This window comes from Silene latifolia, chromosome 10 (genome assembly GCF_048544455.1).
Source record: "Silene latifolia isolate original U9 population chromosome 10, ASM4854445v1, whole genome shotgun sequence".
Lineage (NCBI taxonomy): Eukaryota > Viridiplantae > Streptophyta > Magnoliopsida > Caryophyllales > Caryophyllaceae > Silene > Silene latifolia.
In genome coordinates, this window is record NC_133535.1 from 11,492,657 (window position 1) to 11,503,102 (window position 10,446).

The 10,446-nt window shown below is 41.6% G+C and overlaps 1 long non-coding RNA gene across 1 annotated transcript; it reads right to left on the reverse strand.

Moving 5' to 3' along the window:
* Positions 1–279: 279 nt before the first annotated feature.
* Positions 280–3,101, reverse strand: LOC141607080 (uncharacterized). Its single transcript, XR_012526888.1, has 3 exons — positions 2,952–3,101; positions 2,746–2,854; positions 280–999 (listed from the first exon to the last, which is right to left on the reverse strand). It is a non-coding gene; the product is annotated as an uncharacterized LOC141607080 (long non-coding RNA).
* Positions 3,102–10,446: the final 7,345 nt, after the last annotated feature.

A 10,446-nucleotide genomic window follows, 5' to 3' on the forward strand; every position in this document is an offset into this window, starting at 1 on the left:
TGAATCATCTATAACAAACAAGCTCTCTATAGACATAAATCCCAAGGTATTTTCTCAACTCACTAAACTCTCATATTAAGCACAACTAACAAGATTAACCAAAGGATCCCAAGTTATATTCTCCTATACCACTCAAACCTTAACCAATCAATTTCTCAACTCGTTCACGCCCTCCAAAGTTACATTCTCTCAAAACTGGGTTCTCTTGGACAAGGGAACTATCCTGCGGTATAAAAGGAAAGTGTCCACATGGACTTTATTAAAAGAAGAAGACGAACCTAAGATGAAACGGGAGAAAGAATTGAAAGGTAGTTACCTAGGCGAGATAAGAGGAATTTGAAAGACGAATGACCAACGAAAATGGAAGATTAAGGTAAGATACACTGAATACGAAAAGAAATATCAAGAAAGTGGAAGCATTCTACATTTGGCATAACCAACCTTTAGTGGCACCAAAACTAATAACTAACAATCAACAAACCTAACAATTAGCAATCACAAACAGACTACCACATAAAATCTTAATTCTACCCATCCTACCCTTCTCTCAAGTTTATTATTTTAAGGTCAAGTGATTTCTAAGTGGGGTGCACAAACGTGCATCGGGAGCAATAGGCTCTGATACCAACTGTGACACCCTTAAATCTAGCCTTAATTATATACGTAAATTCTACAGAAAAACTGGTAGGATATGTTTGTAAATGGTTCAACTAGTCCAAAACCTGCAATTTCAAAAAATTTTCTAACTAAACCATTCACAACCAATTCCAACTCAAGAAGAGTGTCATAACCCTACAACAGCTGATAAACTAACTTACATATATAACTAAAGACGCGGAAATATAAGGATACAAACCAAAAATAGAAAGGGAGACATATGTCCCTTCAAATTATATACAAACCAAAAATAGAAAAAGGTTTACTAATAAAATAGCCAAAACTAGGTCCAAGGTTCCTTGCTCACTAGCCGTCTGTGACCCCCAACAAAGCATCAACAACCTGTCAATCGCATTTTATACAAACACGAAAGCCACAATTCAGTGGGGAGTAACTTCGAGTCCTCCCAGCCACGAATCGTCAAAATTAATGTAACATGTAATGTAACATGTAAACAATTTGATAAACCATTTACTTATCATGTATTCTAACAAATGACCCCTAAACTGACCCAACTAACTATCATGTGAATCATATAACAAATTGTAATCCAAACTCTATCAACCATAGCCGGCTTGCATCTCACCTTCTATGATTCATAGAATCATCAAACAAGAAAGGGCAATATATCAAAGACAGGCATAAGTTCTTAGCACCGTCAATAGTCACTTTGTAATTCAAGTCTATACCACGAGGTAGGGAAGGTAATCGAACCGGTATCTTGGCTCAGCGGTTACTATTAAGAAAACATGGCCAAGAGACAACACAACCCTAGCCTAAAATCACGCAGACCCGGACATGCGGATACACACCACCGCACCCAAGACTCACAACTTTTTTAAAACAAAGTGAAGTGAGTACCCTAAGGACACCACCGAAGGGTCGGCTAGTACTTAAGCTGACCCCATACTATCAAAATAAGTACATGAGGTCATGCCCCAACTTGGATAAACATCCACTAGTCAGGAACACAAAGGCTATCAAGCAGTGAACATATACTCGTCAAAGACTATAAAAACCTATCTATGATGAAGGCCGAAATACTCACCTAGGACCTAGTCACAGCTAGTCCCAGTTTGAATATTTTAGCCCACACCACCCAAGACTCACCACATAAGTCAAGTAAGACACCCACTTAACCTTAAGAGGGCAAAAAGTCCTACTTACCAACATAAATTCTAACATTCTATCATGTGAAAGCTATATAAATGTCTATTTACAGCATACAATCCCAACAGTTCCTCAATAAGAATTCAATACTAACTTCCAGTTCTAGCAATTTTAACAATATTAAAGGCTTTAGGGAAATCTAGGGCCATTACTACAAAATAAGAAGCTATTTAAATTCAACCAACTACACATGTGAAATAGAGATATAATAAATGGCCTAAAACAAGAAAAAGGCCGATTATCTAATTCATTCAACCGAATTTTTACCCGCAACCCCACCTGCGACAGTGCGGGTCAAATTGCGGTGACCAATCACTCAATTAATCGACATCGCATCGATCAAAGGGACTAAGGCTCGGTTTTGGACAATCAACAAAACATTACAATTATCACTATAAAATTCATTTTGAGCCTATTAATTACAATTTCATTTCGTAAACTATCCTAACATGTGATAATTGTCAATATAACATAATTTTTCTACCATTAGCCTAACTTTTAGCTACTATTAGGATTCCCTTCACAAGTTTAACCATGTGTACTCATTCTAATTATATCCTTGATGAACCTAAATTGACGGACAAAGCATGGAAACCCGCGAAACAAGCAACGGACCGACCCGGGCCAACCATGGGTTAGCCGTGGGCCTGCCACCTGCCGCCTGCCGGCCTGCTGCCCGTCACCCTATTCCTCTTTTTTTCCGTTTTTTCTTCACTTTAACTCGTTTTAACATCATCTAATCATTAATTAATCGTTCCATTACTAATATTCTAACTTAAATTAACCAAAAGGCACAAATTAAGCATGCTTGCAACCATATTTTAACATGTGAAAAGTTTACTTAAACCAAAAATCACAAAACATCCAAAACAACAAAGATTGTGACGATCTTTCGTCGAGTAACTCGAAATATGTTACCTTAAGCTAGAAAAAGAGCAATTAACACCTTGAAAACCCAAACCCTAACGACACTAGCCGCTATCCTCTACAATATACGAGTCCCCGAACTCGTCTTCCAATCCTTCACCTAAATAAACAATTAAAACACAATAATAAGCATATAAAACCGAATTTCCGAAAATTGGTCTTAAAATAACTTAATGAAAATTGAAATTAGAACATACTAAGTTGTAGATCGTGGCGAGGGGATTCCGGAAAGGTAAATTATGCGAAAAACGGACTAGTAACGAAGAAATTGTGACGATTTTGAGCTAGAAATGATGAAAAATGGTGTTTTTGAGTTATTGTTGAAGATGATGGAGAAAATCAGAAAAAAAATGAAGGGGAAAGGGGCTGGTCACGCAGGGAAGGGAAGAGGAAAGGAGAAAAGGAGGTGCGGGATTTTTAGTCGGGATTTTTACGAGTCGGTTTTGACTCGTTTCAATAATAATTAAATCCGTAAGTCAAATGCAAATTCCGTCAAGACCAAAGTCTTTAAACACAAGATTACAATAAAATTGAGTATTCATACGACCCACTTCCAAATTCGTTTACCCAACGTTCAAACGAATTGTCATTTTCCCCCCGATACGCCCTTATTTCGAAATAAAAGATTTTACACGGTTTAAACTATTTTTAAACATTTCAAAACTATCAAAATAAATACTTTTCTTCAAAATATAATAAAATTATATTTCTTTGAATTATTTTTACTTTAAATACATTATTGTCAAATTTTACTTGATTAATTAATTATTTTCGAAATATATTAACGGTCCGAAATTTACGGGGCGTTACACGCCGAAACTCGAATTATCGTAAAAAATGTGTTAAAGCTCGTTATTTGAGGCTGAAATCGAACAGGTTAATTCCTGTAATAAGCTCGGACGCGTGATTGAAAAACAGGGAGAAAAAGAAACAGGGTCCGGTAGGACCTTCCGAACGGCTGAAATTGAAGTGTATAATACACGGTTTTTGGGGATTCCGGGGTCCCGGAACAAAATTTTCCGGAAATCACATAGAAAGTTCTTCGGGTCAGATAAAGCGGCTACGCAAAATTTGAGCACCAACGGAAGACATTTGGGGGTGCCGGTGTGCCAGAAACCAGCATTCGCCAAACCTCGGATTATCGTGAAAAATGTGTTAAAGCTCGTTATTTGAGGCTGAAATCGAACAGGTTAATTCCTGAAATGAGCCCGGACGCATGATTGAAAAACAGGGAGAAAAAGAAATAGGGTCCGGTACGACCTTCCAAACGGCTGAAATTGAAGTGTATAATACACGGTTTTTCGGGATTCAGGGGTCCCGGAACAAAATTCTCCGGAAATCACATAGAAAGTTCCTCGGGTCAAATAAAGCGGCCACGCAAAATTTGAGCACCAACGGAAGACATTTGGGGGTGCCGGTGTGCCACAAACCAGCATTCGCCGAAACTCGAATTATCGTAAAAAATGTGTTAAAGCTCGTTATTTGAAGCTGAAATCGAATAGGCTAATTCCTGAAATTAGCTCGGACGCGTGATTAAAAACAGAGAGAAAAAGAACAGGGTTCGGTACGCCCTTCCGAACGGCTGAAATTGAAGTGTATAATACACGATTTTTCGGGATTCCGGGGTCCCGGAACAAAATACTCCGAAAATAACATAGAAAGTTCCTCGAGTCAGATAAAGCGGCCACGCAAAATTTGAGCACCAACGGAAGACATTTAGGGGTGCCGGTGTGCCTCAAACCAGCATTCGCCGAAACTCGAATTATCGTAAAAAATGTGTTAAAGCTCGTTATTTGAGGCTGAAATCGAACAGGTTAATTCCTGAAATGAGCTCGGACGCGTGATTGAAAAACAGGGAGAAAAAGAAATAAGGTCCGGTACGACCTTCCGAACGGCTGAAATTGAAGTGTATAATACACGGTTTTTCGGGATTCCGGGGTCCAGGAACAAAATTCTCCAGAAACCACATAGAAAGTTACTCGGGTCAAATAAAGTGGCCACGAAAAAATTTGAGCACCAACGGAAGACATTTGGGGTTGCCGGTGTGCCAGAAACCAACATTCGCATAACCTCGGATTATCGTGAAAAATGTGTTAAAGCTCGTTATTTGAGGCTGAAATGGAACAGGTTAATTCCTGAAATGAGCCTGGACGCGTAACTGAAAAACAGGGAGAAAAAGAAATAGGGTCCGGTACGACTTTCCGAACGGCTGATATTGAAGTGTATAATACACGGTTTTTCGGGATTCCGGGGTCCCGGAACAAAATTTTCCAGAAATCACATAAAAAGTTCCTGAGGTCAGATAAAGCGACCACGCAAAATTTGAGCACAAACGGAAAACATTTGGGGGTGCCGGTGTCCCACAAACCAGCATTCGCCGAAACTCGGATTATCGTGAAAAATGTGTTAAAGCTCGTTATTTGAGGCTGAAATCGAAGAAGTTAATTCCTGAAATGAGCTCGGACGCGTGATTGAAAATAGGGAGTAAAAAAAACAGGGTCCGGTACGGCCGTCCGAACGGCTGAAATTGAAGTGTATAAAAATACACGGTTTTTCGGGATTCCGGGGTCCCGGAACAAAATTCTCCGGAAATCACATAGAAAGTTCCTCGGGTCAGATAAAGCGGCCACGCAGAATTTTAGCACCAACGGAAGACATTTGGGGGTGCTTGGGTGTGCCTAAAACCAAAGATTCACCGAAACTCGAATTATCGTAAAAAATGTGTTAAAGCTCATTATTTGAAGTCAAATCGAACAGGTTAATTCTGAAATGAGCTCGGACGCGTGATTAAAAACAGGGAGAAAAAGAACAGGGTCCGGTACGCCCTTCCGAACGGCTGAAATTGAAGTGTATAATACACGGTTTTTCGGGATTCCGGGGTCCAGGAACAAAATTCTCCGGAAATCACATAGAAAGTTCATCGGGTCAAATAAAGCGGCCACGCAAAATTTGAGCACCAACGGAAGACATTTGGGGGTGCCGGTGTGCCAGAAACCAACATTCGCCTAACCTCGGATTATCGTGAAAAATGTGTTAAAGCTCGTTATTTGAGGCTAAAATCGAACAGGTTAATTCCTGAAATGAGTCCGGACGCGTGATTGAAAAACAGGGAGAAAAAGAAATAGGGTCTGGTACGACCTTCCGAACGGCTGATATTGAAGTGTATAATACGCGGTTTTTCGGGATTCCGGGGTCCCAGAACAAAATTCTCCAGAAATTGCATAAAAAGTTCCTGAAGTCAGATAAAGCGACCACGCAAAATTTAAGCACCAACGGAAGACATTTGGGGGTGCCGGTGTGCCACAAACCAGCATTCGCCGAAACTAGGATTATCGTGAAAAATGTGTTAAAGCTCGTTATTTGAGGCTGAAATCGAACAGGTTAATTCCTAAAATGAGCTCGGACGCGTGATTGAAAAATAGGGAGTAAAAAAAACAGGGTCCGGTACGACCGTCCGAACGGCTGAAATTGAAGTGTATAAAAATACACGGTTTTTCGGGATTCCGGGGTCCCGGAACAAAATTCTCCGAAAATCACATAGAAAGTTCCTCGGGTCAGATAAAGCGGCGACGCAAAATTTGAGCACCAACGGAAGACATTTGGGGGTGCCGGTGTGCCACAAACCAGCATTCGCCGAAACTCGAATTATCGTAAAAAATGTGTTAAAGCTCGTTATTTGAAGCTGAAATTGAACAGGTTAATTCCTGAAATGAGCTCGGACGCGTGATTAAAAACAGAGAGAAAAAGAACAGGGTTCGGTACGACCTTCCGAACGGCTGAAATTGAAGTGTATAATACACGGTTTTTCGGGATTCCGGGGTCCAGGAACAAAATTCTCCAGAAACCACATAGAAAGTTACTCGGGTCAAATAAAGTGGCCACGAAAAAATTTGAGCACCAACGGAAGACATTTGGGGTTGCCGGTGTGCCAGAAACCAACATTCGCCTAACCTCGGATTATCGTGAAAAATGTGTTAAAGCTCGTTATTTGAGGCTGAAATGGAACAGGTTAATTCCTGAAATGAGCCTGGACGCGAATCGAAAAACAGGAGAAAAAGAAATAGGGTCCGGCGACTTTCCGAACGCAGGCCGATATTGAAGTGTATAATACACGGTTTTTCGGGATTCCGGGGTCCCGGAACAAAATTTTCCAGAAATCACATAAAAAGTTCCTGAGGTCAGATAAAGCGACCACGCAAAATTTGAGCACAAACGGAAAACATTTGGGGGTGCCGGTGTGCCACAAACCAGCATTCGCCGAAACTCGGATTATCGTGAAAAATGTGTTAAAGCTCGTTATTTGAGGCTGAAATCGAAGAAGTTAATTCCTGAAATGAGCTCGGACGCATGATTGAAAATAGGGAGTAAAAAAAACAGGGTCCGGTACGGCCGTCCGAACGGCTGAAATTGAAGTGTATAAAAATACACGGTTTTTCGGGATTCCGGGGTCCCGGAACAAAATTCTCCGGAAATCACATAGAAAGTTCCTCGGGTCAGATAAAGCGGCCACGCAGAATTTTAGCACCAACGGAAGACATTTGGGGGTGCCGGTGTGCCACAAACCAGCATTCACCGAAACTCGAATTATCGTAAAAAATGTGTTAAAGCTCATTATTTGAAGCTGAAATCGAACAGGTTAATTCCTGAAATGAGCTCGGACGCGTGATTAAAAACAGGGAGAAAAAGAACAGGGTCCGGTACGCCCTTCCGAACGGCTGAAATTGAAGTGTATAATACACGGTTTTTCGGGATTCCGGGGTGCAGGAACAAAATTCTCCGGAAATCACATAGAAAGTTCATCGGGTCAAATAAAGCGGCCACGCAAAATTTGAGCACCAACGGAAGACATTTGGGGGTGCCGGTGTGCCAGAAACCAACATTCGCCTAACCTCGGATTATCGTGAAAAATGTGTTAAAGCTCGTTATTTGAGGCTAAAATCGAACAGGTTAATTCCTGAAATGAGTCCGGACGCGTGATTGAAAAACAGGGAGAAAAAGAAATAGGGTCTGGTACGACCTTCCGAACGGCTGATATTGAATTGTATAATACGCGGTTTTTCGGGATTCCGGGGTCCCAGAACAAAATTCTCCAGAAATTGCATAAAAAGTTCCTGAAGTCATATAAAGCGACCACGCAAAATTTAAGCACCAACGGAAGACATTTGGGGGTGCCGGTGTGCCACAAACCAGCATTCGCCGAAACTAGGATTATCGTGAAAATGTGTTAAAGCTCGTTATTTGAGGTTTGAAATCGAACAGTTAATTCCTAAAATGAGCTCGGACGCGTGATTGAAAAATAGGAGTAAAAAAAAAGGTCCGTCGACCCGTCCGAACGGCTGAAATTGAAGTGTATAAAAATACACGGTTTTTCGGGATTCCGGGGTCCCGGAACAAAATTCTCCGAAAATCACATAGAAAGTTCCTCGGGTCAGATAAAGCGGCGACGCAAAATTTGAGCACCAACGGAAGACATTTGGGGGTGCCGGTGTGCCACAAACCAGCATTCGCCGAAACTCGAATTATCGTAAAAAATGTGTTAAAGCTCGTTATTTGAAGCTGAAATTGAACAGGTTAATTCCTGAAATGAGCTCGGACGCGTGATTAAAAACAGAGAGAAAAAGAACAGGGGTTCGATCGCCCTTCCGAACGGCTGAAATTGAAGTGTATAATACACGGTTTTTCGGGATTCCCGAACAAAATTCTCCGAAAATCACATAGAAAGTTCCTCGGGTCAGATAAAGCGGCCACGCAAAATTTGAGCACCAACGGAAGACATTTGGGAGTGTCGGTGTGCCACAAACCAGCATTCGCCGAAACTCGAATTATCGTAAAAAATGTGTTAAAGCTCGTTATTTGAAGCTGAAATCGAACAGGTTAATTCCTGAAATGAGCTCGGACGCATGATTAAAAACAGAAAGAAAACGAACAGGGTCTGGTACGCCCTTCCGAACGGCTGAAATTGAAGTGTATAAAAATACACGGTTTTTCGGGATTCCGGGGTCCCGGAACAAAATACTCCGAAAATCACATAGAAAGTTCCTCGGGTCAGATAAAGCGGCCACGCAAAATTTGAGCACCAACGGAAGACATTTGGGGGTGCCGGTGTGCCACAAACCAGCATTCGCCGAAACTCGAATTATCGTAAAAAATGTGTTAAAGCTCGTTATTTTAAGCTGAAATCTAACAGGTTAATTCCTGAAATGAGCTCGGACGCGTGATTAAAAACAGAGAGAAAAAGAACATGGTTCGGTACGCCCTTCCGAACGGCTGAAATTGAAGTGTATAATACACGGTTTTTCGGGATTCCGGGGTCCCGGAACAAAATACTCCGAAAATCACATAGAAAGTTCCTCGGGTCAGATAAAGCGGCCACGCAAAATTTGAGCACCAACGGAAGACATTTGGTGGTGCCGGTGTGCCTCAAACCAGCATTCGCCGAAACTCGAATTATCGTAAAAAATGTGTTAAAGCTCGTTATTTGAGGCTGAAATCGAACAGGTTAATTCCTGAAATGAGCTCGGACGCATGATTGAAAAACAGGGAGAAAAAGAAATAGGGTCCGGTACGACCTTCCGAACGGCTGAAATTGAAGTGTATAATACACGGTTTTTCGGGATTCCGGGGTCCAGAAACAAAATTATCCGGAAACCACATAGAAAGTTCCTCGGGTCAAATAAAGCGGCCACGAAAAAATTTGAGCACCAACGGAAGACATTTGGGGGTGCCGGTGTGCCAGAAACCAGCATTCGCCTAACCTCGGATTATCGTGAAAAATGTGCTAAAGCTCGTTATTTGAGGCTGAAATCGAACAGGTTAATTCCTGAAATGAGCCTGGACGCGTGATTGAAAAACAGGGAGAAAAAGAAATAGGGTCCGGTACGACTTTCCGAACGGCTGATATTGAAGTGTATAATACACGGTTTTTCGGTTTTCCGGGGTCCCGGAACAAATTTTTCCAGAAATCACATAAAAAGTTCCTGAGGTCAGATAAAGTGACCACGCAAAATTTGAGCACCAACGGAAGACATTTGGGGGTGCCGGTGTGCCACAAACCAGCATTCGCCGAAACTCGGATTATCGTGAAAAATGTGTTAAAGCTCGTTATTTGAGGCTGAAATCGAACAGGTTAATTCCTGAAATGAGCTCGGACGCGTGATTGAAAAATAGGGAGTAAAAAAAACAGGGTACGGTACGACCGTCCGAACGGCTGAAATTGAAGTGTATAAAAATACACGGTTTTTCGGGATTCCGGGGTCCCGGAACAAAATTCTCCGGAAATCACATAGAAAGTTCTTCGGATCAGATAAAGCGGCCACGCAAAATTTGAGCACCAACGGAAGACATTTGGGGGTGCCGGTGTGCCTGAAACCAGCATTCGCCGAAACTCGAATTATCGTAAAAAATCTGTTAAAGCTCGTTATTTGAGGCTGAAATCGAACAGGTTAATTCCTGAAATGAGCTCGGACGCATGATTGAAAAACAGGAAGAAAAAGAAATAGGGTCCGGTACGACCTTCCAAACGGCTGAAATTGAAGTGTATAATACACGGTTTTTCGGGATTCCGGGGTCCCGGAACAAAATACTCCGAAAATCACATATAATGTTCCTCGGGTTAGATAAAGCGGCCACGCAAAATTTGAGCACCAACGGAAGACATTTGGGGGTGCTGGTGTGCCACAAACCAGGATTCGC